Source organism: Lactuca sativa, chromosome 8 (genome assembly GCF_002870075.4).
Source record: "Lactuca sativa cultivar Salinas chromosome 8, Lsat_Salinas_v11, whole genome shotgun sequence".
In the NCBI taxonomy this organism is placed as follows: domain Eukaryota; kingdom Viridiplantae; phylum Streptophyta; class Magnoliopsida; order Asterales; family Asteraceae; genus Lactuca; species Lactuca sativa.
The window spans coordinates 320960123-320976635 of NC_056630.2; positions in this window are offsets into that span (position 1 = coordinate 320960123).

The window sequence follows — 16513 nt, forward strand, 5'->3', positions numbered from 1 at the left end:
GGCGAGTCTTGGGGTGACTCGGCGAGTTTGGTCGCGGGTTAAGTGAAGTTCTGAGTAAGGGGACTCGGCGAGTCATAGGGTTGACTCGGCGAGTAGTGTCAGTCAGGGGTTGACTTTGACCTTGTCCTTGATCAAGGATGGACCAGTGGTTCCAGGGGTATGTTGGTAATTGTTGTTTATCGTTGAATTCAGTGCATTGGTGGCTATCCAGAGATGGAGATCGTGTCAGTGATCGGAGCAGCTTGAGCTATCTGTTCAGTCGGCAGTTTCGAGGTGAGTTATCCTCACTATATCGCTAGGGTTTATGGCATCAATGCCAACCCTTTTATCGGATGGAAATCCGGGTAGTTGTCAGTTGTTATATGTTATGGGCCGGAAGGCAATATATGTTATGGGCCGGAAGGCATTACTATGTGGACCGAAAGGTCATGGCCTGGAAAGGCGTATGTATGCATTTAGTATGTTGACTGATTCATAGAGTATGTTATGATAGTGACCGGCTAGACCGGTATCTTGTTAGAGTAATGCTATGATATGTGATATGTTGATCGATTGTTGCCTATGAACTACTATATGATTGTTTGTTATTTTATATATGCATTTTATGCTTGTGGGCCGGAAGGCAATATGTTATGGGCCGGAAGGCAATATGTTATGGGCCGGAAGGCGATTATGTTGTGTGATGGACCGGAAGGTCGGCGTGGGTAGGACCGGAAGGTTTACCCAGCAGGGACGGAAGTCCCCTGAGACACATGGACCGGAAGGTCAGGGCCTGGAAAGGCGTATATGTGGTTGGTATTCTAGGGGTATCTCACTAAGCTTTCGGGCTTACAGTTGTGGTTTTATGTTTCAGGTTCTCAAGAGTCTGTGGCAAGGCAAAGGCGTGATCATACCGTGCCTCGCGTTGGTGTTTTATGATATGAACCTAGGAAATTACTCTGTTTAATAATGTATTGAAAACCTTTTTGTAACAACGTTAATAAAATGGGTGATTTTGAAAAATTTTAATTGTTTTGAAATTTTGGATGTTACAAGTTGGTATCAGAGCCAGGTTTGAGTGAATTGGGGAAACATTCGTGTGACTCCAGTCTCAAATCGAGGAGGATTTTAAAAAGAGAAATTAAAATGAGAAATTAAAATGGTTTTCAAATTTGGTAAAAGGAGGACGCGGAGGTACGATCAGCCGGAGCCAGTAAGTAACCCCAAGATACCATACATGATATTTGTTTATTTGAGCTTGATAGAACAGCATGCTAGAGTTAGGCTAGGGATCTTCAGGAATTCATGATAATGTTGCCTGATATGTGATGCCTGTAGCCTAGGGTCCCTTATGGGATGTTCTCAGTGTTCCTCTAGTGGTGAGGGTTGATAGTTGTTATGCATGTCTCCTAGGGTATTGTGGTAGTACTTCATACAAATATGGGTAGGTGTGGAAGGTAGTATGGGCCCGTACTACTGAAAGCACAGGACCCATACGCATATCAGGGAAACCATGGTCTCTAGGGTAGGGTTGCGAGAGTTGGATTCCAGGATTTTGGGAAGTGTCTGAGATTGGTAGGATGCCTTCAGTATGGAGATTTCGAGGCATGATGATAGTGGATCCGGATCAGGATCGGGAGCTGGAGAGCGAGTTCCGGGTGGATCAGTGCCGTCGGAGGTTATCGGTCGGACGAGAACGAGCGAGCGGGATGCGAGGATTCGCGAGATCCTGCGTGATGAGGTTGCTGCATTGTTGTGGGCTGAGTCGCCAGAATTGTTTGGGTCGATTAGGACCGCTATGATTGAGTAGTTTGATGAGCGTATGCGGCTCTCGCGGAGACGGCTGCCGCGGCAGTTACAGCGGCTGTAGCAACGGCAAAGAGAGGAGCTAGTCGGAGTTTTCAGTATCGGGACTTCTATTATAAGAAGCCTCCCACGTTCAATAGGGTTCAGGAACCGATTGTTGCTATGAGATGGTTATCAGACGTGGAGGGTTATTTCTCCACGAGTTATGCCCTGCTGACTAGAGGGTGAGGTGTGCTCTGAACCGGTTGAGGCTCGGGGCGAAGGGTTGGTGGAGATTGACCACGAGGTCATTTTCCGATGCGCAGAGGGCTGCGGTTTCATGAGATCAATTCAGAGAGATGTTCAGTACTCGCTATGTTCCACGGGATAAAAAGGAGAGATTGGCTCGGGAATTCCTTGAGCTGAAGCAGGATTTGGAGTCGGTGACTGAGATCACCAGGATGTTTATTGAGAGGGCGATGTTTTGCCCTAAGTTCGCTTCGGAGCAGGCTCAGATGTCCTGATATCTGAGTATGCTCAAGAGGGATATCAGACAGTTCGTGTATGCGCAGAGGTGTGAGACATTGTTGGAGTTGCAGGAGGCCGCCATGTGGCGTGAGTTAGAGGTTGATTGCAGTTGCGTGAGCTGAGGCAGGCCCCGATGCAGTCGCAGTCGGCGCCGAGACGGTTCAGGACCGTAGATGTTAGAATGGGGGATCGAAGTGGCCACACTTGTGGTAAGTGTGGGAGGGGTTACACCGGAGCTTGCTGGTCCGGTGGTGCACGCCGCAAGTGCGGAAAGGAGGGGCACGGTGCACGGGATTGTCAGCAGTCAGTGCCAATTCGGGATTGAGGATTTGTTATCAGTGTCGGCAGGATGGACATTTGAGGGTCAACTGTCCACAGCTTTCTGCAGGACCGGTGCAGGCTCTAATACCGGCCACCTTGAGGAGTTCAGGAGGAGGACAGGATGGAGCAGAGCCCCAAGGGCTCAGGGTCGTACTTATCGGCTTGCGGCAGACGAAGACGGGCAGTGCCGGAGGCAGCTGTGGGTATGATGCTTTCTTGAGGTCTTGATTGCCTTGCGTTGATTGTGGCGTATTGTTTGTGCTGGTATCTTGTGTGGATTTCGATGCGGTATCCGTTATTTCGCGGGTTGGTCATGGTTATGGATTGGTGCTTTAGGTTTTCGCTTTGGCATTCGTTGTTCCCTGATGGGTTGGTATGGTTATAGTTTGATGTTTTGGTGCCGGTAGCCTCGTGCGGTTTTCGATGTGGTATTCATCCTTTGGCAGGTGGTGGGCTTGGTTACGGGTTATTGTTGGGAATTCCGTTGGTTATCGTTCGTGAAGATTGTTAGTGGAGATGTGGCACTGGGTTGAATGTCGGGTAGCATCTGCAGTCGTAGAGTGGATAATTGAAAGATCGGATTCTTTTGAGTGGACTGGTCAGGGAGGAGATGTGTTTTGTTGAGGGTTGCTTATGCTGGTGGGAAGCAGTCAGTGTGTAAATGTTCTCTCTGTGCAGGATTGTTCTGAAAGGTCATTAATGACGATCGGTGGCAGTTAGTCAGTGCTTTAGTGGGGGAGAATTGGAGAATTCTCCAGGAGATCGATGAGTATGTGAGGGTGCTTAGTTGTTGGGATTCGGAAGTGTTTGTCAGCTCAGAGTATAGGCCGACGAGAGCGGGTCTCGGGTATGCGGGGCGGGATACAGACCTAGGGCATTTGATTGTGGAGGCCTGAGAGAAGGCCGGGATCAGGCTTGAGTAAGTAACCGGGGCTATGCGATCAGAGTATTTGTATGTTTGAGGTACGTGATGGGTTGTACTGCATTAATCCCACGGGATTATGTTGTGCATGTTTCTAGAGCTGGAACCGGAAGGTTCCCAGAGTGAGAACTTGAGGGTTCGCAGAGTTTGGGTGTACGGACCCACAGAGATATAGCCTCGAGTGGCTAGTATGTGTTATGAGAGTCGGTCCAGTCATGCTGGAGACTCTGGTGGTATTGCTGGATCAGTTTGAGATTGCGGATTGTGTATGTTGCAGTTTGATTGCATTGGAGGGTCTGGCCCCGGGTTAGTGATCTTGTTTAGCTGAGACAGTGATTTTGATGAGTGGAGAGAGTGCATGGGATTGAGAGCCCTTGCGATGAGAACCAGAGTATGTGAATAGCGGTTACGAAAAAGGGTGGTGTCGCTTGAGGCAAGCACCGCGGCACCGGTGGGAGTGGCATTATCGCCAAGAGGGTCCCTTGGAAGGAAAAGAGAAAGGTGTGTAACTTCGAAGGGGTGTGCAAGTTCACAAGAATGAAAGCTACAGAGCAGAGTTATGGTTAAAGTATTTCGAGTATGGCTTCGAGCATCGTGTTCGCGGCAGCGAAGTAGGAACCCATCCGGTTTGGGGATGTCTGTTGAGGCTCAGAAGGGATGCAGGGGGAGAGAGAATCTTAAATTCTCAGTGTGATTCTGATCAGAGTGTAGGGTGGATGTAGTGGTTCATTCTGGGAGATGTTCGAGGACACCATCAGTGTATCGGGTCTTCCACCCTGCGGGTGTTGGGGTTAGTTCAGCATGTGTATGTAATGGCAAGAGGAGAACTTATGAGAGTTGCTCTGAGAGTGAGAATGGGTCCCTCAGTCGGTCCGGAATGGACAAAGTGGGTTTTAGATCGGGGATCCGGTGGTTCATGGTTTCCTAACCCTTATGGGTCGAGTGATTGTTGAGGTTTGGAGCAGAGTTGCATCTTGGGTAATTTTCGGTTACAGAGAGCGATGGACAGTTCAGAGATTGGGCTTCAGTTGACTGAACAGATTCAGCAGATGAGACAGAGGTTATTGACCGCCCAGAGCCGACAGGAAAAGTATGCAGACAGCCACCGATCCGAGCTTGAGTTTCGGGTCGGCGGCTTCGTACTCCCGAAGGCCTCTCTTCGGAGAGGAGTAATTCGATTCAAGAAGAAGGGAAAGTTGGGCCCCCGGTACATTGGGCCATTTCGGGTGATTGCAAGGATAGGCCGGGTAGCCTGTCGATTTGAGTTGCCAGCGGAGTGGGGGCAGATCCACGACACTTTTCATGTGTCGCAACTGAGGAAGTGTATAGCCGATGAGTCGGCAGTGGTTTCATTAGAGGATATTCAGGTGGATGCGAGCCTGAATTATGCGGAGAGACCAGTGGTCATCAGAAATCGGAAGATCGAGGCTATGAGGTATAAGGAGATACCTCTAGTATTAATTCGGTGACAGCACCGGATGGGCCGGAAATGACCGGTGAGCTGGAACGTGAGATGCGGGAGCAGCATCCGGAGCTATTTTCAGAATGATACTTCGAGGGCGAAGTCTAGTTCTAGTGGCGGAGAGTTGTAACAGCCCGGAATTTCAAATATTGATATAATTATGATTTGGGGGTGTTTTAAGAGGGGACTCGGCGAGTTGGAGACTAGACTCGCCGAGTAGGACCGCAGACTTGGTCGCGGGTTCACGACTGGACTCGACGAGTCCAGATATGGACTCGGCGAGTCGACGCTGTTCAGCAGAAACCCTAGCCGTTTTGTTTTGGATCGTATATAACGCCTCTTAGGCCGTCATTGTCCGTCTTTTGGCCGATTGAGAAGAACCCTAATCGTTGTGGACGTCTAGAGCAGGAGAGAAAGCTTTTGGAACCTTGAAGAATTTGTTAGGCAAGAAGAAGAAGAGTTTTGGCCAAAGGAATATCAAGGGGATCGAATTCTGAGGTTTGGAGACACAGAGAGGGTGTTATTCAGGTAATATTTCGGATCATTTCTGCTATATTGATGTGTGCACGAATTTAGGGTTTATGAAACCCATTTGGTGATTAGATGGATTACTATATTGTTACCCAAACGTTTGTAACCCAGTAATAGGATGGTTAGAGGTCCAGAAGGTCCCATGATTGTGTATTTCGGGACCATACGTATTTCAGGAAGCAGTTGCTCGACTGCATGGCATGGACTCGACGAGTCTGATGAACAGACTCGGCGAGTAGCTTGAAGAATAACTGGGACTCGTCGAGTTGTTCTTCAGACTCGGTGAGTTGAGTCGGGGTGGCCCCGCGATTCTTCCAGGAGGAACTCGTCGAGTAAGAAGGGGATACTCGACGTGTAGACAGGGAATCTTAAGGAATCGGTGAGTCAAGGGCGAGTGGACTCAGAGTCGTTGAACTCGGCGAGTCTTGGGGTGACTCGGCGAGTTAGGTCGCGGGTTAAGTGAAGTTCTGAGTAAGGGGACTCGGCGAGTCATAGGGTTGACTCGGCGAGTAGTGTCAGTCAGGGGTTTTACTTTGACCTTGTCCTTGATCAAGGATGGACCAGTGGTTCCAGGGGTATGTTGGTAATTGTTGTTTATCGTTGAATTCAGTGCATTGGTGGCTATCCAGAGATGGAGATCGTGTCAGTGATCGGAGCAGCTTGAGCTATCTGTTCAGTCGGCAGTTTCGAAGTGAGTTATCCTCACTATATCGCTAGGGTTTATGGCATCAATGCCAACCCTTTTATCGGATGGAAATCCGGGTAGTTGTCAGTTGTTATATGTTATGGGCCGGAAGGCAATATATGTTATGGGCCGGAAGGCATTACTATGTGGACCGAAAGGTCATGGCCTGGAAAGGCGTATGTATGCATTTAGTATGTTGACTGATTCATAGAGTATGTTATGATAGTGACCGGCTAGACCGGTATCTTGTTAGAGTAATGCTATGATATGTGATCTGTTGATCGATTGTTGCCTATGAACTACTATATGATTGTTTGTTATTTTATATATGCATTTTATGCTTGTGGGCCGGAAGGCAATATGTTATGGGCCGGAAGGCGATTATGTTGTGTGATGGACCGGAAGGTCGGCGTGGGTAGGACCGGAAGGTTTACCCAGCAGGGACGGAAGTCCCCTGAGACACATGGACCGGAAGGTCAGGGCCTGGAAAGGCGTATATGTGGTTGGTATTCTTGGGGTATCTCACTAAGCTTTCGGGCTTACAGTTGTGGTTTTATGTTTCAGGTTCTCAAGAGTCTGTGGCAAGGCAAAGGCGTGATCGTACCGTTCCTCGCGTTGGTGTTTTATGATATGAACCTGGGAAATTACTCTGTTTAATAATGTATTGAAAACCTTTTTGTAACAACGTTAATAAAATGGGTGATTTTGAAAAATTTTCATTGTTTTGAAATTTTGGATGTTACACAGACTTCGCCCTCGATGTCTCATGCCGTAAAGAATTCGGAGTGCTGCTCCCGCATCTCCGACTCTGGCTCCCAGGTTAGCTCGGACCCTCTCCGATATTGCCACTGGACCTGAACCAGGGGCACTTCCTTGTTCCTCAGAACCTTGATCCTTCGATCCATAATTACGATTGGCCTCTCAACGTAATTCAGGATCACATCTATCTGAATATCCTCCAGTGACACTACTGCTGTCTCACCCGGCTATACACTTTCTCAATTGAGACACGTGGAAGGTATCATGTATCTGTCTCAACTCCGCGGGTAGCTCTTAGCGATACACCACCCTACCCACCCTTGTAGTCACACTGAATGTACCAATGTACCGGGGCCCCAGCTTGCCCCTCTTCCTGAATCGTATGACTCCTTTCCAAGGAGATACATTCAGGGGTACGAAGTCTCCAACCTGAAACTCAAGCTCAGATCGTTGCCTATCCGCATAACTCTTTTGGCGACTCTGAGCTATCAGCAATCTCTGCCTGACGTGCTGTATTTGGTAGGTCGTCTGAAGTGCTACCTCAGTGCTACCTATCACTTGCTGCCCTACCTCTCCCCAGCAGATGGGAGTCCGACATCTCCACCCATACAAAAGTTCAAAGGGAGGCATACCAATACTCGAATGGTGGCTGTTGTTGTAGGAAAACTCAGTCAACGGTTGGTATGTGTCCCAACTTCCTCCGAAGTCCAATACACATGCTCAAAGCATGTCCTCGAGCGTCTGAATCGTCCGCTCACTCTGTTCGTCCGTCTGTGGGTGGTAAACGGTGCTAAAGTGCAACCTCATACCTAGCTCCTCATGGAACTTCTTTCAGAGCATGGAAGTGAAACGTACGTATCGATCTGACACAATCGAGATAGGCACCCCATGCCTCGACACCACCTCCCTAATGTAAATCTCTGCCAGCCTCTCTATGGAAGAGCTCTCACTGATAGCAAGGAAGTGAGAACTCTTTGTCAGCCGATCAACGATCACCCAAATTGCATCGATACCCCTCGCAGTCTTCGACAATTTGGTGATGAAATCCAAAGAAATTTGTTCCCACTTCCACTGGGGAACCTCAAGTGGCTGCAACTTGCCATGCGGACACTGGTGCTCGGCCTTAACCCTGCGAAAGGTCAAGCACCTCTAAACAAACCACGCTACAAACCTCTTCATACAGGGCCACCAATACTCTCTCTTCAGTTCTAAATACATCTTAGTGGCCCCGGGATGGATTGAGAACCTCGATCTGTGCGCCTTCTCCATCAGTATGGTACATGCCCCACCTGAAAACGACACCTAAATCCGACCCTGAAAGGTCAAAAGCCCTCAGCCCTCGGTAACGAACTCAGATACCTACCCAATCACCCGCTCTCTCTTGCGGTTCTCCAGTCTCACAGCTCCTACCTGGGCCTCTCATATGGTATCCAACACCGGAGTCATCACTATCATCCTCATACAAATGTCTCGTATTGGGGCACTCTCCGCCCTGTGACTCAAGACATCGCCTACAACATTAGCCTTTCCCGGGTGGTATAGGATCTCACAGTCATAATCCTTTACCACATCCAACCATCTCTTCTGGCGCATGTTCAGGTTGGGTTGATCCATCAAGTACTTTAAACTCTTGTGGTCCATGTATATGGTACACCGAACCCCATACAAATAATGATGCCATATCTTGAGGGCGAACACCACCTCCCCCAACTCTAAATTATGGGTGGGATACCTCGTCTCATGATGCTTCAGCTGCCTTGATGCATATGCTATCACGTGCCCTCTTTGCATAAGCACCGCACCCAACCCCGATATCGATGCGTCACAATACACCACAAAATTCTCCATCCCTTCTGGAAGGGCTAACACCGGGGCTTCGTATAATCTCTGGCGAAGCGCCTCAAATGAGGCCTGCTGCTCTGGACCCCAACTAAAAGTCACGCCCTTCCGAGTCAACCTGGTAAGAGGAACGACAATCTTGGAGAAATCTCTAATAAATCTCCGATAGTAGTCGGCCAACCCCAGAAAACTCCTAATCTCGGTGGGGGATCTCGGCACCTCCCATCTCATCACAGCCTCAATCTTGGCCGGATCGACCAATATCCCAATCTGGTTGACGAGATGCCCTAAGAACCGGACCTCTTGTAACCAGAAATCGCACTTGGAGAATTTTGCGTAAAGCCTCTCTGATCTCAAAACTCTAAGAATCTCTCTCAAATGCTCCTCGTGCCACTCTATGGATCTTAAGTACTCTAGTATATCATCGATGAACACAATCACCGATCGATCTAACATCGGCATGCATACTCTGTTCACGAGATCCATGAATGCTGCCGGTGCATTGGTGAGCCCAAACGGCATCACTACGAACTCGAAATGCCCATAACGAGTCCTGAACGACATCTTTGGGATATCCTCATCCCGCACGCTAAGTTTATGATATCCAGACCTCAAGTCAATCTTGGAGAACCATGATGCACCCTGCAACTGATCGAACATACCATCGATCCTTGGTAACGGATAACGGTTCTTGATCGTCAACTTGTTCAACGCCCGATAATCAATGCAAATCCAGTGTGAACCATCCTTTTTCTTGACAAAAAGGACCGGTGCTCTCCACGGCGAGCTACTCGGTCAAACAAACCCCTTCCCCAGCAGCTCCTGAAGTTGCAAGGATAACTCCTGCATCTCTGGCGGCACATGGCAATAAGGCGCCTTGGCGATATGCGCTGCTCTCAGAACTAAATCGATGCGGAACTCCACCTGCCTATCAGGAGGTACACTCGACAACTTCTCGGGGAAAACATCCGGGAACTCATTCACTATCGGAACATCATCAACCGAACTCGGCCTCTCTGCGACCACTCGTGTGTCCATCACATAGGCTACGAATCCTTTACATCCCTGCTGTAAACACTGTCTCGCTCTGACAGCCGAACAAAAAGCTGACCCAGATCGAGTACCCTCGCCATACATCCTAAGTACTCCCCCACTAAGGTCTCGTATCATTACCAGCTGGCGCTCGCAGTCTATAACGGCTCCAAATCGTTTCCTCCAATCCATGCCCACAATGACACACACTACAAGAAAACAGCCCTTTAATGACGTGCAAACAATGACACTCGCTAATAGACGACGTGCATTTGTAAGTGCCCTAAAAGATAATGTCAGTTTTGCAAAATTTGAAGGATAGAGGGCACGCATTTGTGCGCGCCCTAAAATTAGTGTCAGAAAAGAAAAAAAAAATGCGGGGGGCGCCTTTCATAAAATGTGTGTCATATAAATGTATCGCTTTATAATTTTTAAGTGAAACATGCGTTTTAGGCGGGAAATGAAATCGATGAAAATTACCCCCGCCTATTGAATCTCAAAAAGTTAATCCCCCGCCTCTTCTACTTAGCATGAAAAAGCCCTAGGTCCCTCATCTTCATCTTCAGTATCATCAAACATCTCTCTCTCTCTCTCTCTCTCTCTCTCTTGGAATCAAATTCTTGAAAGATCGAAACCCTAATTGTAGCCCTAACTACGACATGTCTTACGAACCGTTATCTTCAAATCACATCATAAACGACAACCACCACGACAACCGTCGGCTATACAACCCTTACCAAGATCTTAGAGTCCCTGTACAAACTTCCCACATCTCCTGAATACCTCTATCAAGAGGAATCAATTGCTCAAGGATGTTCATGGGGAGAAAACCTTACATACTACACCGGCATCGGTTACCTCAGCGGCGCAGTAGTTGGCGTCGGGAAGGGTTTAGTAGAGGGTGTGAAAGCTTCTGAGACTAGAGGCACCATGAAACTTAGGGTTAATCAGAATCAAATTTGTGGTGGCTGGATTAGCGACTAGAGCGTATTAGCTAGATTAGCGACCGGAGCGCTTTACTAGGTGGTGGTGGGCCCTAGGTCGGCGGCTGTTGCCGAGATATTGATGGAATAGCAGTGGGATTAGCGTAACGGGGAAGCATATTTTGAAGAGATATGTACCAATATGAGCTAGATCTGTATTCAATTTCATCTTACTACAAGTTTTGGTCTTTTGATATTTCCAAGTGTGGTGGCTGTGAATACTCCATCGTCAAATAGTTTGCATAAACACGACGTAATAGAAGAAGGGAGGAAGTGCTGGAATTTCCTAAAAATGAAACAGATTTGGGTGTTGTGGAGGAGCCATCGGTGGTGGCAAGTGAAGTTGACGCATCTAAGGATAATAGTGAACTGAAAGTTGAGCCAGTGATGAAGGAGGCCGACGGTTGGACTTTAAATGTTAAAATTAAAGTGGAAAAGGATCCAACTCTCAGTGCAACAGCGGGATTGAAGACGAACATAAGCTCTTATTTGAATGCTGAGATCGTTCATGGTGTATATTCTGATGAAAAACCACCATTTGTGGTGGAACTTGATGGATCTCTTCCTTTCTACATGCTCGATGCGTATGAGGAGTTTTTTTGGCTCTAATGTTGGCAATATCATTCTATTTGGGAAGGTATTTTAGCTAATTCAGTTACATCTCAGTTGACCCTGTACATATGTATTATAACGCTTGAATAATTATATAAGACTCACTATTTTATCACTCTTACCAAGATAAAGATTGATCTTGATCTTTAATAACTTTCATTTGAATCAGGGTCAAAGTAGGAAGTACTTATCACAACTGTTGTGTGGTGGTGAAGAATATGCAAAGATTCATGTATGTTATCCCAAATGGCCCTGTATTTGAAGACTTTGTTATTATGAAGCTTTTCACACCAAGCTTCATGTAATACACCTCTTGCCTTTGCTCCCCTTTTCTTCTTTAAATTTACCAACATCATATTGATTATATTATTATTTACTATCTATTTATGCTTTTTATTTTATTTAATCAGGAGATGGCATTTGAAAATGATTTGGTGAATAATTAGAATCAGATGTTCATTTCTTGGATATTTATAAGTTATAACCCCTAAACAGCTAAACCTATAGAATAAAACTTTATTTGAAATAATCCGATAATCATTTCCAAATCCCACATCTCAAGTTTATAAAAACTTTATTTGAAATAATCTGATATTTATAAGTTATAATCCATAAACAACTAAACATGTACAGACTAATTCTTTTCTTTCTTTGTTTGATTGCATGACTTGCAGATAAGATTCATGGGAAAATGGGAGAAGGTGACTACAATTTATGAACAAATTACATCTAATTGTTTGTAATATATCATTATATATATTGACTAATCTGATTGATTCGTGTATCATTCAGGTACACAAAACATACTTCTCGTGTCTCCGGAGTATGTGAAAGTGCCTGATTACAAGGTATGATTACAAGTCATGTCAAACACTTTCTTAGGTGTTTTATTTAATAGGATGGACACAATTCCCACTTTTAAAACTCCCAATCTCGGCACCAACACACAACCGTAACCATTGTAGTTCTGCCTTGCCTCAATCTTAGCCTCTGCCATCTTTATAAATTGAAAAAATTACAATCCAATTTGTGATGGTATGGAAGATTACAAAAATAGAGAGCAAATCTGGAAAACTGAAGACTTTACGTCTATATCAGACATATTAGAGAGAACCATTAATTCCCGGCTTTTTACATATTTGCCCCCATTGATTGTTTGGTTTGAATGATATATATAAGAGAGCAGAAGAGAGATTGTTATGAACTGGATTCTAAGACCAGATTCAATAACATAAAACAATCAAAAGATTCTAATATGGATTGAGAAACCTCTATAATACCAAATGATTACAAGGTTGAAGATAGGATAGCTTATTCGAGATAGCCAATCTCCCGAGGAATAAATTCCAGATTTCACAAAAAGATTGATTGATCACTCCCTGCCCACTACCCTCTACTTATACTATCTGAAATAACAAACTAAATAATATAAAATACCTAAACTGTTCCTAATGTCCTTTTATTTGTTGAATTTCCCATATTGCAGAAGTTGATGCATAACAATACCCCACCCCAAAAGAACAACCTTGTCCTCAAGGTGGATAGAAATGGTGTATAGCATCCAAACGCTCCCTGGTGACCTCTTTGTCTTGCCCTTTTCCTTGCCATAAATCTTGAATGGTGTTCCTGGGATCTCAAAATTCAACACGAATTCTCTATATTTTTCTGTTAATTCATCCCCTGATCTGGTATCTTCGAACTTGTGGCTTACACCAATGAGTTTATTCAAAATAAAACTTACCTCAAAGGCACCAATCCGATTTTGGTAACCCATTAAATGAAGTGTTTCTATCTTCTATCTCCACCAGTGATGCTTGTATTTCCCGGCTGGTTGTGAGCTTTTCTTTGAGTTTTGCTATTTTAAGATTCAATGGTAACAAGAGAAACTTTACATGTAGGGTAAACTGGTCATCAAATTTTGTTCCAATCTGACCATCAATTCCCTTCTGCTTGTTTCCAACAATTGCTAATATCACCAAATCAAAATGATCACAAGGATGAACCCTGGTTGTATAACCCATTTTCATCATGTTAGCAATAGTCACAATTGCTGGAGTGTTCCATTTAGCTATCTTGTTAACATTATTCTTTATCTCTGTGAATATTGCACCCCTTTGAGTGTTCACATTCCTTGTTAACAGGTTTAGAAATTCTGGGAAATCGATGGTTCCATTACCTTCTACTTCTAATTCGTTGATCATATCCTGAAGTTCAACTTCAGTTCTATTTTGCCCAAGCAATTTCATAATTGTTCCAAGTTCCTTTGTTGTGATGCAACTGTAGCCATCCTTATCGATTAAGTTGAAGGCTTCCTTCTTGATACCTCCCAGCTTTTAGGTGGTTGTAGACTTGTTGGGGTCGACATGTCTAATAATGTCAATGCTAGTGTGAATATTTTCCTTGCTCCTCTTTAATGAAGTATCTATAGACAAGCTTTCTCGATAGAATGAGGAAGATGAAGAATTGCACAGCTGTAAGGGTGAGGCATTTATACGATTGGGCGATATTGATGCCGACTGGGTTACTTTTATTGTCATAGATTTAATTTCACATGGGTCTGATTTCTCTTTATCATTCATGGGCCAATCCCCTGGCTGATTCAATTTGCGTGTGTCCACATATCTAATTTTGGCCCACTCATTATTTCCCAGCCCATTTCTTCAATGACCTAGGTAACACTTGTCCGTTCCATTTGGAGATTCAAGATGTTTTGAGATTTGAGAAGCATATTAAATACTCTCAATTTTCCATTGGCTCAAACATATGCGTAGGTTTCTTTCACTTCACCTCACCTCACTTTTTTGTCACTCCCAACCAAAGCTGTCAACCAAAAAAACACAAGAGAAAATCGGGACATCGTATATTTTGAGTGAGCTGCTTTCATAACAAACTGCACAGTATATATCGCCTTGAGCTTGAGGTGTTCCATCGGGTCCTTCAATTGCCTCACTGACACCTGTCAAAAGCCAAGCATCTGTACTTGTCTTTCTTAGCCATGGATTTGTTCCTCTATCATGATATAGTGTACAACAAGCTATTGCTTTCTCGGAGCTTTGAAATGCAGCCAAGCTATTGATACTCATGGTGCATGTTGAGGGGTCTGTAAGCATCAACAACAACAAATTTTTCACATTTACTTGAAGAACATGCAAAACCTACCATAGCCAACGAGAAATTTCAATTTTGGTCCTTATGTTCAGCAAAAACCTTCGGTTTTGGTCCAAATATGAATTTTTTGGTCTTTATTTTCATGTTTCATAAGGAATTTGGTCCTAATTTTGTTAAATCTAACCACTCGGCTAATAATTTGGACCAAACCTGAAGAAAACAATATGCCACACGAACCAGAATCGTAATTTTTGATTTATTTTATGAATAAACTAATTTTGAAATCACAGCATATTTTATTTTTGACTGTCTTAAAAAGCATAGTTCTTGAGTCATGAAAGCACCATCAAGAATTCGAGCACCACGAGAGGTCTACATAGCAATATTGCATAGACACAAGTTGGACAAACGAGATAGAAATTGCAATTTTTTGTCACTCCCAACCAAAAAGGTAGAACCAGTTGGGAAATTTTCTCTCTCTGTGCAAATGACATGAATGCCCTTCTCATTATCTCATGGAAAATAGACCTAAAGAGATTGTCCAGTCCCATCCCTTGTAACAAATGCAAACTAGGTGTTTGTTGTCTTTCTCTTTGTGTGTGTGTTCTTGTAACAAGGATGTTTGTATGTAAGAAAGCCTTGTTTTCTACTTTGTGGTAAGTTGTGTTACTTGTGTGTGCATTATTAGGTCAATGAAATACACACTTATATAAAATAGCTTTACCAGATTAAGGGGTTGTTTCTATTTCTTTTGACTGACCAAGCTTAATCTAGACACATGGCTGTTCTTTATTTGACTTAATCTATACAACATGACATAATAAATTAAACCAAAGAACCTGGTTTAATCTATTATGATACACACTCTTTACCTATTTGTTTTTCTACTTTTTTCCTCACGTTAAAACCTGGTTTAATCTATTCTGATACACACTCTTTACCAATTTGTTTTTCTACTTTTTTCCTCACGTTAAAACCTGGATTAATCTATTCTGATACACACTCTTTACCTATTTGTTTTTCTACTTTTTTCATCACGTTAAAATTGATGAATATTATTTGTTACATTACAAGGGTAAAATGGTGATTGAAATGTTGTATAACATATCTCATTATATGAGTGGTGATTCTTAATCTTGGTTGCAGATGGCGTTCATAGTTGCATTCTGTCAGGTGGTTAGTAGGAAGATGAAAACAGGCTGCAATATTGTTTTCGATTGAAATTTCAAAGTAGGATCTCTTAGTCTCAGTCTCAGTCTTTGATGAGAGCCACGATATGGAGATTGATGGAGAAAGATATCGAGGTATGTGTGTACATAATTTCTTCCCATCTCTCATTTCCTTTGTTAAAAGATTTTGTTTATTTCTCTCATATTTTTGGAACCCATTGTATTAACTAATGCCCCTTTAGTAGTAGCAGTAGTAATAGTAGTAGGGGTATAAATGTCATTGTTGTTGGCCAAACCAAACATAATTAAAGCCTAAGCCTGAGGTGGGGTGGGGGAATTGTGTAAATATTGCTAGTCGTTTGAGTGTGTAAATGCATGCAGATCAATGTTGTGTTACATTACATGATATCTTTGTTGTTGTAACCTGTTTACAATTAGCTTTCTTCCACATGATGAAAGAGTAACAGTTAGAAGAGAGTTTTTATTTTTATTTTTGGAAATTTGATCATCAACAAGAGCAAGGCTGTCTTGTAAGTGTTATTTCATCAAATTGCAGAAAATAGCAACGTACTTGAAATATGGAGCTTGAAACTTAAAAAAGATTACAAGTTTTGATTGGTGGATTGATTCTTTTTAAGGCTTATTCTGCATGAAGTGGTTATCAGGATATATCATACTTGATAAGGTTTGTTCAAAGTTTTATAGGATAAAAGTACACTAAAAAATGTCAATGGCTAACTTTTTGGGATTTTTCAGTTAAAATTGTGCAGAAGCATTTCTTATGCTGCAGTTGCTGCT